This window comes from Sebastes fasciatus, chromosome 2, assembly GCF_043250625.1.
Source record: "Sebastes fasciatus isolate fSebFas1 chromosome 2, fSebFas1.pri, whole genome shotgun sequence".
Classification (NCBI taxonomy): domain Eukaryota; kingdom Metazoa; phylum Chordata; class Actinopteri; order Perciformes; family Sebastidae; genus Sebastes; species Sebastes fasciatus.
This window is the reverse complement of record NC_133796.1, coordinates 15,848,071-15,865,012: the sequence shown is the minus strand read 5'-3', so window position 1 is coordinate 15,865,012 and position 16,942 is coordinate 15,848,071. Positions and strand designations below refer to the sequence as shown.

General features: G+C 41.4%; 1 protein-coding gene across 1 annotated transcript in view; it reads left to right on the top strand.

Annotated features, from left to right (window-relative positions):
* Window positions 1-4,313: 4,313 nt before the first annotated feature.
* sema4bb (sema domain, immunoglobulin domain (Ig), transmembrane domain (TM) and short cytoplasmic domain, (semaphorin) 4Bb) overlaps window positions 4,314-16,942 on the top strand; it is a 53,023-nt gene continuing 40,394 nt past the window's right edge. Inside the window, exon 1 of the mRNA XM_074611506.1 lies at window positions 4,314-4,514. The gene's annotated coding sequence lies outside the window, so the exon portion shown is untranslated. The remainder of the gene's footprint in view (window positions 4,515-16,942) is intronic.

The window sequence follows — 16,942 nt, the reverse complement described above, 5'->3', positions numbered from 1 at the left end:
ACGTCATTAACTGTTTCTAGGCAACAACAACAGTTGTAGCTGTTATTTCATTGGTTGTGCTTTGAAAGGTAAGTGACAACCAAGGTCAAAGTTGAAATAATTTGAGCTTTGAGAGCAATGCTTGGTGGCATTTTGAGTGGTGCGTCACTTCAAGGGTATAGTCGGGCGGCACCGCTCTTCCCATAGGAAAACAATATATAGCACAGCCAGCGCAGAGCGATTTTACCGCTGATCACGTGTGGGCGGTTTAAGAGTCAGTCAGTGCTTTGAGCTAAATGTCAGAATGCTAACTTGTTGATGTTTCGTATAATCTTTACCCATTTCACCATCTTAGTTTAGCGTGTTAGCGTGTTAACATTTGCTAATTATCATCAACACAATGTAGGCCTATAGATGGCGCTACAGGTCATTAGAATCTACCCTCTTGGAACTTGAACTCTTTGTACCAAATGTCATGGCAATCCATCCAATAGTTGTTGAGGTATTTCGGTCTTGACCAAAGCGATGGACTGACCAATTGACCAACATTGCTATCCCTAAAGCCCCGTCGCTAGCGTGGCTAAAAATAACGCTTAATAATGAATTTAATAAGTAATTTTGCAATTGCCAGAAGTAAAAAGCTAACGAAGCTGAAGACAAACTACACCACAGTCACATGAACGCGAGTATACACAACAAGGCTGTAAAGGGGGACCAGTCGGCGTGATGACGTTTTTCACATTTTTCAAAATTCACGAGTGGGGTATTTACTGATGTATTTTATATTGTAGAACAAATCGTTGAAATCTCCAGCTTGTGTTAACCACGTACCTTATTTCAGACATCTAACTAAAAACCCATTCAGAAAACCCATTGACTTCCAGATGAGGGAACCAGAAGTGCTAAAATGCTAACTCATTTCTAGGTTTTAGGACTCATTCGTGTTGCGCCCTATACACACAATACAAGCTCATCTAAACTTAGAGCGCATTTGAGCCTGTTTATCTAAACATTGACATGATCTCATTGACAAAAGCCTATTGGGCCGCTACATTCACACAACACCCTCCAAATCTGGTGTTGTGTATTACTGAAAGAGTCTGTCATATACTTAACCCCAATAAAAGCTCCACGGGTGGCCGTGACCTTAATATGAATAGCTGCTGTATGCTCCCCGGTGCGTTCGCGTGCCACGACAAGGGGATATTATTTGAGTGCAGCAGCAGATTAAGGGTGATGTGATCAACAACCGCTGAGCATTTGTGAAATACAACCTTCAGGACTTTAAAAAAACAGCTCTAATTGATGGTTTTTCTTCTTTTTCTAAGTCATGAAATTATTTCTTCAAAGTGTAAAATGCTCCAAATAAACCCTGGCGTGCTTATTACCAGGAGGCCACTTAATTCTTATCAAAGTGCTTCACCCAAAGCCGCAGAGCTACTCAGCATCTTGTTATTGCATCTTCAGTTTGGGAGTGCCAATGTCTGACTGTGCAACTTTAACGTCGTCTCCTTTTTTTCAGTGTGAGGTAGAGGCTCATTTGCACTCATAATTTTTTAATCCATTTGTTTTTGGAGAACTTAATCACAATTTGAGGGACTCTGTACCTTAATGTATTAGAATATTATTGCACCATATGTCACTGCAGAACAAATAGAAAAGCATTAGAGAAAATTCCTGGCTGCACGGTGGTGCAGTGGTTAGCACTGGCGCCTCACAGCTAGAGGGTTGCAGGTTCGAATCCGGCTTGGGACCCTTCTGTGTGGAGTTTGCATGTTCTCCCCGTGTTAGCGTGGGTTTTCTCCGGGTACTCCGGTTTCCTCCCACAGTCCAAAGACATGCAGGTTAGGTTAATTGTTGACTCTAAATTGCCCGTAGGTGTGAATGTGAGTGTGAATGGTTGTCTGTCTCTATGTGTCAGCCCTGTGATGGACTGGCGACCTGTCCAGGGTGTACCCCGCCTTCGCCCAATGTCGGCTGGGATCGGCTCCAGCCCCCCCGCGACCCCTAACGGGATAAGCGGTTGCAGATGAGGATGAGGATGAGGAGGATAGAGAAAATTCCACCCATTTTAGAGGAATTCATATTGCTGAGTCGTCCATCCGCCCCCCTGTTGTTGCAAGCCTGCGACTTTTGCACAAGTTGGATGATTTTAATCTTCTCAGAAGTAATCCTTGATTGAATTTGAGGGATTACTGAGGACCTGGCAGATAAAGGAGAGCAACTTTGACTTGGCATCTGTCTATCAGAGATCATATCATAGAGAGAGAGACATGCCCATAGTGAAAGAAAAAGAAAGACAGAGAGAGAGAGAGAATGAAGTGCCATAAATTTGTTCTCCCACCTGTCACATATTTTTCCAGTTGGGGGTGGTTGGTCTTTGCTTTATCTGCTGCACAGTCACGCAAAACCAGTCAGAGAGTGACAACATCTCCAGAGTAAAGTGTCGTGGTTCTGTCAGACCGGGCTATCAGGATGCAGCCTCCGGCGTTCTGCTCCTGGCCTGGTTATACTGTCGTCACATTTCTTGGTGTTAATAATCAAAATATCTGACAAATTCTCACATTGTCTCTCATGCCACCGAAAGCGAGGAAGCTGGACAATAATTATTAATGTTATCTTCTCCCCCTGCGGGTGTGAAGAGTGGTTTTGTGTTATGCATGATAATTTGTTTTGTGTCCGTTCTTGTCAAGAAAAGATAATAATCATTTTGATTGGACGTCCTGAGCAGAATGTGCAGACAGGATGTCTGTTGTTTTGAGCTTCTAAAGGAAAACTACATGACCAGAGTCCACAGTTCTTTTTACTAAAAAAGAGATTACATGAATGGTTGAGTCTGGTTGCCTTTGCGTATAATCCCATGTAATTCTATTTGTGGTGGCACTCTCAGTTGTCATTCATTGTTTGACGGTTGCAGGGTAGCGCTGAGAAGAGAGAAAAGGGGGGACACTGATACCCAAGAAGAGAGCAGGAAAACTTCCTCTCAGCACAGAAACCTGAAACCTGTCACTGTCAAAATCTGAGAGAAGATTTGAGTCTCTTATACTGCAAAACACATTTGATATACTTTCAAAAAGAAAATGCACATCTCTATCCACTACTCCTAGGCCTACGTTGTTGACAACATACTGCACAGATTGTTACGTATGCATAACTTTTTCTTGTCCAGTAAAATTAAATTTGCTGCATTTGGCAACACTTGTACTTTAGACTTTTATAATTGTCGTGGGACATATAACCCTCTGTGCCCCACGGCAATTTGGGGGTTGTTTTTACACTCTTTTATATAGTGTTACAAATATGCTGCCATATATAAATGAAAAACAAAACAAACAAGAATTTTTTTTTTCAAGTTCCAAGTTTGGACAAAAGTCCAATAAAAGGCTTTCACAATCTTTGCATAAATACGTGCAGCTCCTTGCAACAAATCATTTAGGCGTTTCCAATAAGACATTGTTACGTAACACAAAATACCCCAAAGAAGTTTATCCAACTGTGCTATTAGTAAAATTAAAATAAGAGAGTATATTTTCAGTTAACTTTTTATGTACTTATCATAGATATACTTAACAAAAGTATACATAAGTATACTTGGCTTATACTGACAAGTACAGAAAAGTCTAAGTATACTTGGTTTATACTGACAAGTATACAGAAAAGCCGAAGTGTACTTGGCTTATACTGACAAGTACAGAAAAGTCTTAGTATACTTGACTCATACTGACAAGTACAAAAAGTCTAAGTATACTTGACTCATACTTACAAGTACAAAAAGTCTAAGTATACTTGGTTTATACTGACAAGTATATAGAAAAGTCTAAGTATACTTGGCTCATACTGACAAGTACAAAAAGTCTAAGTATACTTGGTTTATACTGACAAGTATATAGAAAAGTCTAAGTATACTTGACTCATACTTACAAGTACAAAAAGTATAAGTATATTTGGTTTATACTGACAAGTATACAGAAAAGTCTAAGTATTCTTGCCTTATCGGCCTACAGAATACTTGGCTTGTAGTCGTGCTTACTTTTTGATAGAGTAGCCTTTCAAGTGTATGAGTGTGTGTATGCATATTTTTTTGTCTATGAGATTTCTGTATTTTTGCATAGTTCACAAACACTTGTAGGCTACTTCAGACCTATTTCCCTCCGACACATGGGGGGAAAAAGACATATAATCTGAAATGTAGGTGCTATTTTCTTGCTTTATTTAACTAGAAGTTATTTGTTGAGGGAGTGAGTGGATCATGTGTGCTTCAGGCTCTTTACAAGGCAGCGTGTGCTGTAGGAGGAGCTAAAGTTTCCAGCTTGAAAGCAAACCAGCCTCTCTTCAGTCTGTAACAGAAAGGAGGCTCGTCTTTAAACGCACCACGGATGATGGACTTCACTTCGCTGGACGCACTAAACGGACTCTAACGCTTATGCGGATTTACATGCTGTTACGGTCCATTTTTTTTCGACAGTTTTTCCAAGACGACTTGAGGTGTGACCGAGATTTTCCTTTTTTTCTTTTTGTGCTGCAGCTCGTGGATGGTAAGGTCTTCATGTGCCTGCTCGGTGCGCCTCGGTTTATCAGGTTAAACACCTTTACAACAGGGAGAGATGAGACAGGGAATCTGAATTGCACCTAAATTTAGTACATTTATGTGTTTTTTTTCTGGGGAGAATGCTTTGTGGACGTTTTTAGTCTGGCATAAATGTAAAATTAACTATTCAGCTGAGACAATGTGTTCTAATATTGGAGCTTTTGCGCGTAATGAAGGTTTTTCGGAGAAATTGCATAGATTGGTGGTGTTTTTTGACTCACAATAGTCGATATTAACCCAGATTTTTAATGCATCCCTACATACAGTTTGTGGTTTTGCATCACCTCAGAGCTGCTTCAATGTCATTTCCATCAGGGATGTGCTTAATGAGGGTCTCCTGCACTCTATTCTGCTTGCTCTTAATGCAAAATCCCCAAAATGTGATTAATAAAATCTAATTAAAATGCAGCATTAGCAGTGATTTGCAGCACTGTTGTAAAAAGCAGTGTATGTGTAGGTGGGGACTAGACTGCCTGATGGACTGGCCCAGTGTTGTTTTCCATCCAACCATGTGATTAAACAGCTGCTATTAGCATTCAACTCAAAGAAACAACAAACCAGAAACACTTCTGTTGCATTAACCCAGACTTTTAATGTATCCCTACACACAGTTTGTGGTTTTGCATCACCTCAGAGCTGCTTCAATGTCATTTCCATCAAGGATGTGCTTAATGAGGGTCTCCTGCACTCATTGCTCTTGAGCAAAATCCCCAAAATCTGTTATAAAATCTAATTAAATTGCAGCATTAGCAGTGATTTGCAGCCCTGTTGTAAAAGCAGTATGTGTAGGTGTGGACTAGACTGCCTGATGGACTGGACCCAGTGTTGTTTTCCATCCAACCATATGATTAAACAGCTGCTATTAGCATTCAACCCAAAGAAACAACAAACACTTCTGTTGCATTGGCTTTATTTGCACCAGATTTAAAAGAAACATTGGCAAAAAAAAAATTGCTGCTGCTTGCTAAAAGGCCTGTTTAATAACATACAGGTCTGTGAACACCATGTGGAGCCTTTTGGAATTGACTCTGTCCAGCTTTACACTTGCTTAATGACACCTTCCTGTTATTCACTTCCAAATAGCCGCCTCCTCTTATCTCTGCTGGCGTGTTGTAAAAATGTGTTGACATGCCTCTCATATCACTCTGCAGTTCTATGAAACAAACACCCTGGATAAAAGCATCCTCTAATGTGTACTTTATCCTGAACTGATGGGAGCAAATCTGGAGAGCCAAAGCCTGGGTGTTTAGATGGTGCTGATATGCTTTGCTGGAATCTGACTGTAACTGACCGGTAGAACGGTCTTTTCCCCTTTGGGCCTCTGCTGTTCTCCTGCTCCCCTTTACCAGTGTGCGATACTGTATCAGTAACACTAATAACACCGATAGTCTCTGGCTCTCTTACTGTAAACAAACCTTTTCTCTGAAAAGCACTTGCAAAAGCATCTTGCGTGATAAAATCCATCCTCCCTCCTCTCTTTTCTCTGAAAAACACACACACATATGCACAACACACACAGACCCCCGCCCACACAATCACGCACACACATTCAAACACTCAAAACAAACAGGCAGACTCCACCCAACACTCCACCCACTGTAACAACTTCAGAGGAATGGTCAGCATGTGGAGAGGTTGTGGTAGAAAGAGTTGGAAGGGAAGTGGAAACCGGGGAGGGGAGTACGCACTCTGGTTGTATTTAACCCCCAGGAGGTTTAGTGATAGCCCCATGTAGTGTCCAGAGGGGCTGGAAGGGCTCAGTACAAACTGATGGGAACTTGCGTGTTCCTGTTTGCAGCCTCCAGGTCAGTGTGGACATGTGGGAAAACAAGTCATTTCACAGGGCTGAGGCCAGATTGCACCCAGGACGAGGCAGGCCTGAAGCCAGCCACGCTGCCTTTTTAGGGTGACCAGGTGTCCCACTTTACGAGGGACTACACAGCATTTTTATCCACATGTTGAGACGATGTCCCACATTTTGATTTACTCTAGTTTTCAAAATTCAAACCACTGCAGGACAGACGCTTTTTTAAAAATCTGACTTTCATCAAATGGCTGTGAAGAAAGCAGGGAAGGCTATCATCACGTGGGGCTGTCTGTGTTTGCTGTCAAACTGCGCACACGTGGGTCAAGTGCAGGTTAACATTTAACCGTCTTGGCTACGCTATGCCCAACGGAGAAAAATTGCGAGTCACCGCAAAGTCACACGCTATGCAGATTTAGGCAGAATATGATGGAAACTACCACAAAGAAAAGGAAGAGCAGCTACGACAACGACTGTGAAACTACTTATAAGTATTAAGAAGCCGGTGGAAGGCGATTCTCAGAGTTTTTTTGTGAAATTTGCCAGTTATTTTAAAATTTCACACGGGGGGTGGGGGGGGCGGGGGCACACGACATGAAGCGACACAGTTCATGTGAGTCTCACAGGAAGCGTGCAGCTCAAAAACAGATGTGCGGATCTATGGATGCATTCGGGCAAAGCATAGATATGTTACAAGATAAAAGGCAGAATAGAAATGTATTTTATTTAGGTTAGATAGACATTATACCAGAATTGTAGACTACCTCTCAGCCTTGGTAACGTGTCCCACATTGTCCCACACAAACATACTCTTTGTCCCACATTTGGTTTGTTGGCATCTGATCACCCTACTGCCTTTCCATCAGCTGAGTTGAGTTAGTGCACATGAGTTTAAAAAGGGGTTGTTGTCCATCCCAAATAGAAAGAGCTACGTGCAGCTTAGGCAGTGAAAGGCACGTCATTTGCAAGAATTTGCAAGAATTCCTACCGTTAATGCAACCTAAACTGTGAAAAGTCCCACCTCGCTTTGACACAAGGGCGATAAGGTTTAACTGTTCGCATTTGCATTCACTAAAACCTGGCTGTAGCCCCGTTTGACCGACCGTCTCTGCTGTGTCTACGCATAGCTTTGTCTGCCAGTTACGAGGCCATTCATATTCAGTGTGACCTGCAGGTGCTGTAGAAAGGCTGACCAGGCCCTGCAGGGGTTTAGACGGTGGGGGCCAAAGGAGGGCTCTCTGAACGCAGGTGATGTCCCTATGGGGCCGAGCACATGAACCTGAAATTAATTTCTCTAATTGCCTCTTCTACCTTCCCCTGTTGTTTGCGCTTTGCAGAGTCTGGTATTACTTTCACAAACAAATCTGTTTTTTGATAGTAAAAACATGTGCTCCACTTTCATTTGACCGGTCCGTATGAGACTGCTGTCATGTGCCTCTAGCTGTAAAGTCCACACATATCACAGCTCAACCACAGGATTACGCCAGTCCTATTAGACGTACGGTGTATTTGCTCAACGCTGTTTAGCAAATGTGTGTGTATGTATAGAGAGAGTATACTTTCCTTCATTAAATGTGGTTTGTGCTGTGTTTACACTGGAAACTCAACATGTCATGTATCTTAATAGCATTTCTATTCTATATTTGGACACCTTATGAAAGGTTAATGCAATATTCTACAGTCTAATAATGTTAAGTCTGAGATTGAGCAGAGGAGAAATGGTTGAGAGGGCCAGAATAGCAACTATAAACTTAGATATGATATTTCTAGTATTCCTTTAGTTGTAATAGAGGAGCGTGTTCACACTCGCATAATAAAGTTGAGCCGTGACAGAGCCGTGTTTAACCGCGTTTGGGATCAAGCTGCAAAGCCGGGTTGTTAAGGTTTATATCACTGCACTGTGTCCGTTTGACAAGTGTTTGAGTTTGCCAGAAGTGCCCTCTGCATCAACTTGGATGAGGCCTTAACTGAGGTGGCTGTCTTTGGATGGAAACATATTATATAACATGTTCCTCTCCAGAGAGAAATAAATGTCTTCCCCCATTTTCCCTCTCTTGTTTTGAAAGAAATGCAGAGAAAAAAGATAAACTGTGACTTTTGTAATGGAAAACAGACTTTCTGTGTGCCTGGAATGTTTTTCCTTGTGAATACGCTGATATCTACGTCTTATATTTCAATTGGAGCGATATGGATACAGTCATTGTGTTTTTATTTTGCCCCCAAGATAGATTGAGATTCAGTATTTACATATGAAATTACAAAATATAACCGTATTATTTTGCTATACAAACAAAGAGCTTGTATTCTGACATGTGGCAGGAGGGGGAAGTTATTAGGGGGCACTTGCAGTGAATAAAAAGTGTCCTTTATTGCTTAGAAGAGATAAGCAAGCCATTTATTGAAGGGAATACTGCAGTTTTCTTTCTTTCTTAAAGCTTCTATTCTAACACATTAATAAACCACACTGCAGTGCTTCCATCCATGTGTCCACTTGTTGGGTATATCAGGTATCAAGTAACTTTATGTGAAGCTATAGAAAGCTACAAGCATGTACTGATTCAAGGATGCTTCAGTAAAGAAAAAAAATTTATATTAGGGACTGTATGAAAATTATTAGGGGAGGAAGGGGGGGTCAGAAAAGGAGAGGGTTTTGTCATTTTTCTTTTGGTTGACGGGGTAATCTGACTTTGTTAAGAGAGCAGTGGAGGGTCTTTTCTTTTTGTCACTTTGGATTTATATTTTATTTCAGTCTTCCCTTGCAATATAAGTAATATACATCATACATCGTTACAGATTTTACAGATTTTTTGTAAAAAAAAAAAAGGTGTTTGTTGCGTTATGCACCAATTTGTGAAGTTATTGCAATACATTTTGCAATTTCTAATATAACCTTAAAGGTTAGAGGTTGCAGAATGCAACCAACTGAAACTTCTCCCGTGTGCCAAGCGTGTAGGAGAACTACGGTGGCCAACGCAAAAACGTGAATGGCCCTCTCTAGAGCCAGTGTTTGGTTTGTCCGTTCTGAGCGACTGTAGAAACGTGGTGGCCAGCTCCGTGAAGAGGACCCGCTCCATATGTAGATATAAACTGCTCATTCTAAGGTAACGAAAACATTTCTGCCAATAGATCCCCCTAAATGTTACACATTGTTCCTTTTAAATATGGCATCAGGGGCTATATTTTATTATTGTTTCATTAAGATATTAATATTTAGGGTGCATATTAATTAGGGTGCAGGATCAAATGAGTTGTACCAATTTACAGTCCACTGTTTAAGTATTACTGTATGACATATTTGACGAGGGGGAGTATTGCACTACTAAAGAAGGATCCAAATATTGACGCTGGGGAGGGAAACATAAGATTCAGCCCTTCTCCCCACCCAAATAATTTTCATACAGTCCCTTACCTTTATCGCTTTTTCATTGGAAATCAATTCATCATAATGTCATCCATCTTTCTAATTTCTAATTATTATCATTACGCCGTTAACTGTTCTAGGTGAATAACTCCATTATGAGACCGTTCCTTATCTGTTCCATGTATCAGCTATCATCAGTGGGACTGTTGCCAGGAGGGACCACACTGTTGACTTATTACTTCCTTTATTGGCGGTGACTGCTCGCGGAGACAAAGACGGAGCCCCTGACAGTAAACAAAGCAGAAGTGCTTCAGCTGTTCCTTTTGATGTCGACATGTTTGCAGAGAGTAAACAGCCAACAGCCTTGAGGCGGCAAAGCGGAGAAACGACTCAAACTGTGTCATGTCTCCACCTGGAATGAGTAATCTCAACAATCTTGTGGTCGAGGCTCGTGGTTACGATCGTCAGCGTTCATACCTGAACACACTGACGTGATTGCAGTGTGGGTTTGCAAAGGTGAAGCAGGGGCCAAGAGACAGAATATCGTCATCTGATCCGCTTTTTAAATCCTATTGCCCTGCTTGTCAAATCGCGTAAAGAAATGAGTCCTCACATCGGTTTAACTGCGGGGATTAATCGTGCCCCCCCAACTCGATGTTTAAGTCATGAGATGAATAGCCTACTATGGATCGCCAAGTCTTTGGATTTGATGGCGTAATTAGCAGATGAACTGTGATGCTAACACAGCGTGGTCCAGAGACCTCACAAAGGCCTCCATTGTGTGATTACATGACTGTAAATCTTCAACTCTCCTTTGTCACGCCACAGAGTTTGTTCACAGACTTGACTGACATCATCATCAGCCCGGCAGACGAATGAGATGTTGTCCTGTGCTGTTGTGGCCATTTCTAGCTTTGATAGCAACAACTGCTCTCTATACATCTTTGTTAGAAAGTCACAAGGAAGGCCAGAGTGGCAGGGAAATAAATGAAATGCTTTTTCTTTCTTTTTTTCTCACCGCTGACGTCTTAGACAGTCATTAAATTGCAGTCTGTCGAGCTGTGGAGCCTTAAGCAAGTGGAAATCTAAATTCCTCTCTGTCTCTATTTTGTTATATTCCTACCAGAAGCAAAATGTTCAACTCTAATCACGAGGATTTCCTGATTGGTCAGCGCACTTCATTAAATGCATCATCAGGATAAAAGTGTGGAGAGAACTTTTTTCAACAAAGAAGCAACAACAGGAGATGAGTGTAATCTATTTTCCAATGAGTTTGCAGTCTAATAGTAATCATTGCGGATCTCCAAAGGTTCCCGTAAGTTCTGTAACACGGCTGTGATCAAGTGGGAGAAATGAGGCCTCCTATCACACTGTATTCTGACAGACACGTACAGCTCATTATTGACGCTTTGCGGGTTTTTCAAGAACCGATCTCCCACTGTTCCCCGTCAGGCTTGAATAATTTGAGGCAAGGGCAACGCTGTATCATAGGGAATAAGGTGACCCCAGCTCTCCTTTAAGCACTTATCTCCTCTGCCAGTTCTGCTTCACTCGCTCGTTTGAAATGATAATTGCTCCAACCTGCGTGGCAAAGCTGAGCAGTATGTGCACAAATGTAAAAGGGAGTTTGAATATCAGAGCCTATTCGAGCTTTGGACCGCTCTTAAAGTGGTGTCACATCGTCTTCGCTCTTCATTTCAACGATGTGTGTGTGTGTATAGCATGTTGGGATAGATGTCACAGAAAGACAAGTCCCGTTACTAACCTGAAGACAACACAGAGGGACGTGGATCCTGCAGTTCATCACAGCATTTTAATGAATGCCTTTAACTCAGAGACACGGGCATGATGGGATCATGGAAACGGTGCACGTAGTGTAGTTAAACAATTAAGACGGACCTGCTCAGGGTCATGTAAAGCCAATTAGGGCACATTCAATGTCCAGCCTTGTACCTGATTATAATGTGAAAAGGAGGCTTGATGCAAAGAGGTGGAACAGTCAGTCAGCGCGTTAATATGCATTCTAATAACTTAATTATGAGCAGATTAAGGCATGCACCGGGTTATTTTATTTGGTTAACTCTTTAGGGCCTGTGTCCATATAGCGTCTTTGTCTGGCAGAAGGGCGCTGGCAGGGCACTGGGGAGCGATTCATCCAAGCGCTCTGAGTGCTTTTTAATGTTTCTATGACAACAATATCTGGACAACATATCACCACTCTAACCACCGTTGTATGATAGACTAGCATCTCCCCCTACTGTTTACCGTCTATTTGGGCGATCTCTTTGTTTGACATTGTTTTTTTCAACATGAGCACCAACTGAAGGATGCTTGCCCTCATGAATGAGCTTGACATCGCTCAATCCATCGGAGACAATACATCAGATCGGCAATACATCATCCAGAGTATAGGTTCGAATGACCACGCCCCCCTTTTGGGGTAAAACAATCCCGTGTCCCTCATAGACGGTAACAGAGTAAACAGAAGACGTTGAAACATGTCTGCAAACTTCTACTTTAAACAAACCGGTAATAGTAATAACGCTATGCCGAAGAGTTGCTGTGTATTTGGTTGTACCAACAATAAATCCAAAAAGGCTGATCTCCGATTTGTTCCCCTGCCATGTCCTAATAAATATATAATTGAGGGGCTTTATGGCTCCAAGTTATAGACCAGACCAGCATGGCGTCATCGCTGAGGCTGAGCTCCCTTTTGGGGGAAAGAAACTCGCTGTTACAGGAGAGAAAATGATGAAAAGCTGTTGTCTAGCGGGTTAACCGAGGCTTTCACACTGAGATTTCAGGCATATACGATACGTTAATATTCACTGTCAGTGTGGTAAATCGCTAAATGATGCTGGTGACAGTGACTAGCATGGCTAGCTAACGTTAGTTTGAGTGTGAGGCTGCTGCAGTAATACAGTCATGCATTAACATTATAGCAGCATCAGACTGTCGTCTCCAACTAAATCTCAGCCTACAGATCAAACAGTTGGTTATTAACAGGCTGGTTAATTACAGACAATACTTAGCCGAACGTGATTCAATCAAATATATATATAAATGTCTGGATAGGCCATATCCAGCCACTGTGTTGGACGGGAAAAGACTGAAGGGACATGGCGGCGATCAACCTTAATTTATTAACGAATCGCGAACGCTCAGTTTCAGGCAAGGTCGTAAAATAATTTAGACATGTGTATAAAACAAACGTTTGTATAACAAGAGATGAATGCATAGGAATTTGTCAAAATTACAATCCAAACATACGTCAAATTGCATTGACGTCTATGGGATCTTCTATTTTCTTTTGCATGTGGCGAGCATATGCTCTCTCCTCATTTGGAACAATTGAAAAAAGACGCTGGCGCTCAGAAAAACACCCAATGTGGACACAAGCCCTTATTCTTTCAAACCAGTAATAGCTAATAACTATTGTTTGAGTGTTTTAGCAAAATGGCTTTCATGTTACATTACAAGTAACAGAGCTTTCACTAATTTGCTCTGTAAATTCAACAAAATCCAAGATTTGAATCCAGTTGCAGATCAACAAATTCTACACATTATCTGTTACTAAATTAGCACATTGAACATGCCATCACTGAGCTGAACTGCTTTCTAGTTTAGTAAGTTCACTTTGTGTCTGTAAAAGGAAACTTTGATCCGTATTCGCTTTTACCCGATGGCGGTTTGAACCACTAGCGAGTGAGTCATATTGGGGTCGTGGGAAGTGACTGCCTTTCATAGGAAGTTTGATGTCTCTTGAGTAAAATCCAAATTTTGTTAGTCAGTATTTTCCTATAATTTTGTTGTTGGAAAGTCATCATTGTGTATTTGAATGCACCAGGGACATACCACAGCAGGATGCATTACAGCCAGTCGTCAACAGAAAGATGATTCAATGAATAATTAATAATACATGCAGGAAACGTCAGTATCCTCATATTATCACTCTGGGATCACACATGTGAATCAATAATTCAGTAAACGCTGTTGGTTTCAATTCTCAGAGACGTTCGCATTACTGTCAAATAAACTCGGGATGGCAGATAATACTGTGTCCAGGAAATAATGCCTGCTATCTTAAGATTTCAGCCTTTCTGGATAATATACTACAAATATAAAGCATCCAAAGTGCATTCAGGAGTTGGTCATTTAAACAAAATAAAAGACTTCGAAATTTGTAATTTTTATTTGCATCAAAATACACCAGTTTTTTAGATATTTTCACTTCTTATCTGTCTTCGTTGTTTTTGTAACACCCTTATTGTAAAGGATTGGAGAAGTGCCAAATCAATACCGTGTTGCAACATATACATTATCAGCTGCTTGCTATCATAAACACATTTGCATAGAGGAAACGGAGAGGCATACGTTAAATCAATGGCTCTTGATTAGCAAATTTGTCTCCTTTCACAGGAAGTTTGTCCCCAGGCGTCAGGATCCTGAACCTTTAGTGTGCAGCTGTCCCATATTACAGACCTCAAAGTTGGAGCGTGCATAAAGGTTTTCTATTTTATCCCGGGTTAAAGTCTCTTCTGTTGTGTGCTGACACGGAGGCCTCGGCTGGTTTCTGACTGCAGGCTAGAAATGATATTGGAGAGACAATATAAGAAATTTTTTCTCTCTCTGTGGCTGTGTCTTATGTGTGGGTTTGGTCTGTAGCTTAGGAGAAAAAGAGAAAGCAAGCAGCTTAGTAGTAGTCGATGTCCTATCGATTCCTTTGCTTCTGTTGACATTTAAATCTCCTTTAACATGTTTACTTTTAACATTTCATTTCCTGCTCTATATGAATTTGTTTTCAGAAGCAAAAACAAACCTGTCTGGCTGGAAAGATGTTTTTGTAAAGTCTGTGTTGTGTTCAGCTTGTTATGACGAGGTCGTCCATATTAAAAACTACTCAAAGGCCTCTTTGAGAGGATATCCTGGAGATTTGTCTCTGATAGACATATTACCTGTAAGCTGCTGTACATTCCTACGAAAGCAATGAGCCGTTTTAGCACCAGACATCCTCAACTTTTTACAGTTTATTTTTAACCCGGTCGTGATTTATTTAGGAGTCTGCCTTCTTGGTGCTGGGAGCAGTCTGCTCAGCTGAATCCTTCCTCTTTAGTCCCCTCTGTCCCGTTCCCAGGTGGGCTGGATGAGAGGAAATGTGGGAGCCCTTGTTCACACAAAGTGCCGTACATAGCGCTGTATTTCATAAACGGTATGAAAATAACCTTTCCACCCTTGACTGAGGAATCCACTTAAAAGGTTTAGGATTCAAACAGTTTAAGTTAGTTTACAAAGTAAGAAAACCTGTTTTTGCTCTAAATCCTCTATTTATTAGTTATGTATCAGATGGACTGTTGAAGTTTAGTTGTGAAAAAGTAAATATTGGGGCTGTTTAAGTGAAATTTAGTCCGGCAAAAGCACTGTGTAGCTGAATTGCTCAATCTTTAGCAGTCCCTCATCGGCCCTTTATCGTCATGCTGCTCCGAATGCAATCGAAACAAGGATTTCATGGAGATTTATGAAGTAAAACTGATTTCATGGACCAGAAGCACATTGCTTTTACTGTCCTTTTATCCCCAATACTGAAATTTCCTGTTGGAGCAGCTGATAACAGCTCAGCCCTGCTGCTAGAATAGACATTCATCGCTGTGTTAACTGGACTAGAGTTCTTTTAAGTTTTTGTAGATTTATAACCTTCATTTTAGTGGCATTTGATGACTTTATGTATTTTCAACATATAACCGGATCTCCCAGACAGCTTCCATGGCCTTTGTATACGTCACTTTAAGGTGTTATGCTGAAGGTGATTAGCGTCTCCCAGAAGAGGAGGAATGTGATTTATTTACATGTTGTGTCGTCTCAGCTTGCTTGCTAATGTTATTCACTTGTAAACCCACATTTAGCACCTGGTTTTGTTCAGGCTTGGGGGGGTGTTTGAACTCCTGTGAGGACAGGACCTCTAGCTCAGCTGTTGATGATCAATACGGTGAATACCTCTGAACTCTAATGCTAGACTGGGCTGAGTAACTAAAGTAATGTAGCGAGTATCTAACTACTTATGCTCTTGAGTAATTGTTAAAGTTTCAATAAGTGATATGTGTGTGAGTGATATAGCCTTTTAATATAATATGTACCAGTTATTAATCAATACAAATTCAGCACAAGAGCTGGACTTTGGAACAAGTGAATGGACATCAACAAGCTAACGTTATTGAAATTATATTTTTGCAGCTTGTTCTTATTAATAAAAGAACAAACATCTATAGCCAGACATTGTTTTTTTTGGGTGAAATGGTTTTACCTCCCACCACCCTTCTGTCCCCTTGGTTGAACCAATCACTGCCCACTCAGCTAAGCAGACTGCTATAAGTGAGAGTTATAATGGCAGACACAGCGAGGAGTCTCTGCCTTGTCAGTCACCTCCTGAGGTCTTTTCTTCTCAACATAATGGCTCCATAAATCTTCCTGAATAGTAACCTGCACCCATGTTGTTTTTAGGGTCAGACGTGGTAAAAAAAAAAAAAACAGCTTTAACGTCATTACAAGACAAGGACAGACATTTGACTCTTATGAAAACATTTAAACTTGTCCATTTGTTGGGAGCAGTTACTGATCTTCAGTTGGCAGTCTTACAAAGTCACCCTTAAACCTGGCAAAAAACTGAGACACTAAAGTTTTTTGATTGCAGCTGCTCGATTAAATGGAAATGCTTTTCTAGTTCTCTTTCACTTTGTGCTTAGATGTGCTCATGATACTGTTAATGGATTGGACGCCGGCCTAATCTAGCCTCATGTCGAGCTCTGTGATAGCGCTCTCATCACAGGGTCCTGCCCGGCCGCTGATTATCTCCATAACTGCCTCAGTCTGTGCCAAAGACTAAATGAGAGACGAGTCACTTTGCGGGGATGAGTTATTGGGAGCTGGTTGCCGAGCACAAAGCCCAGTCGTTTACACAAAGCTATCCAAATGGTTAGCATTCATGCTGCTCCCCATCCAGTGAACTTGCCGTGACCTGGACGAGGGTATCGTCCAATGCGTCTGTCGCATCCTTTTTCTCTCTCAACAGATGCAGGTATTAAAAGGGGAGCCTCGAGGGAGGTTCGGAAGGTTAATGAATCTGTTGCCTTAAGCAATATGGCACCAGATTCACCCTTCAGAGATACAAGGAGCAGCAGACCTTCTCCTAGATGAGCAGATGGGTCCTGTGGCACTG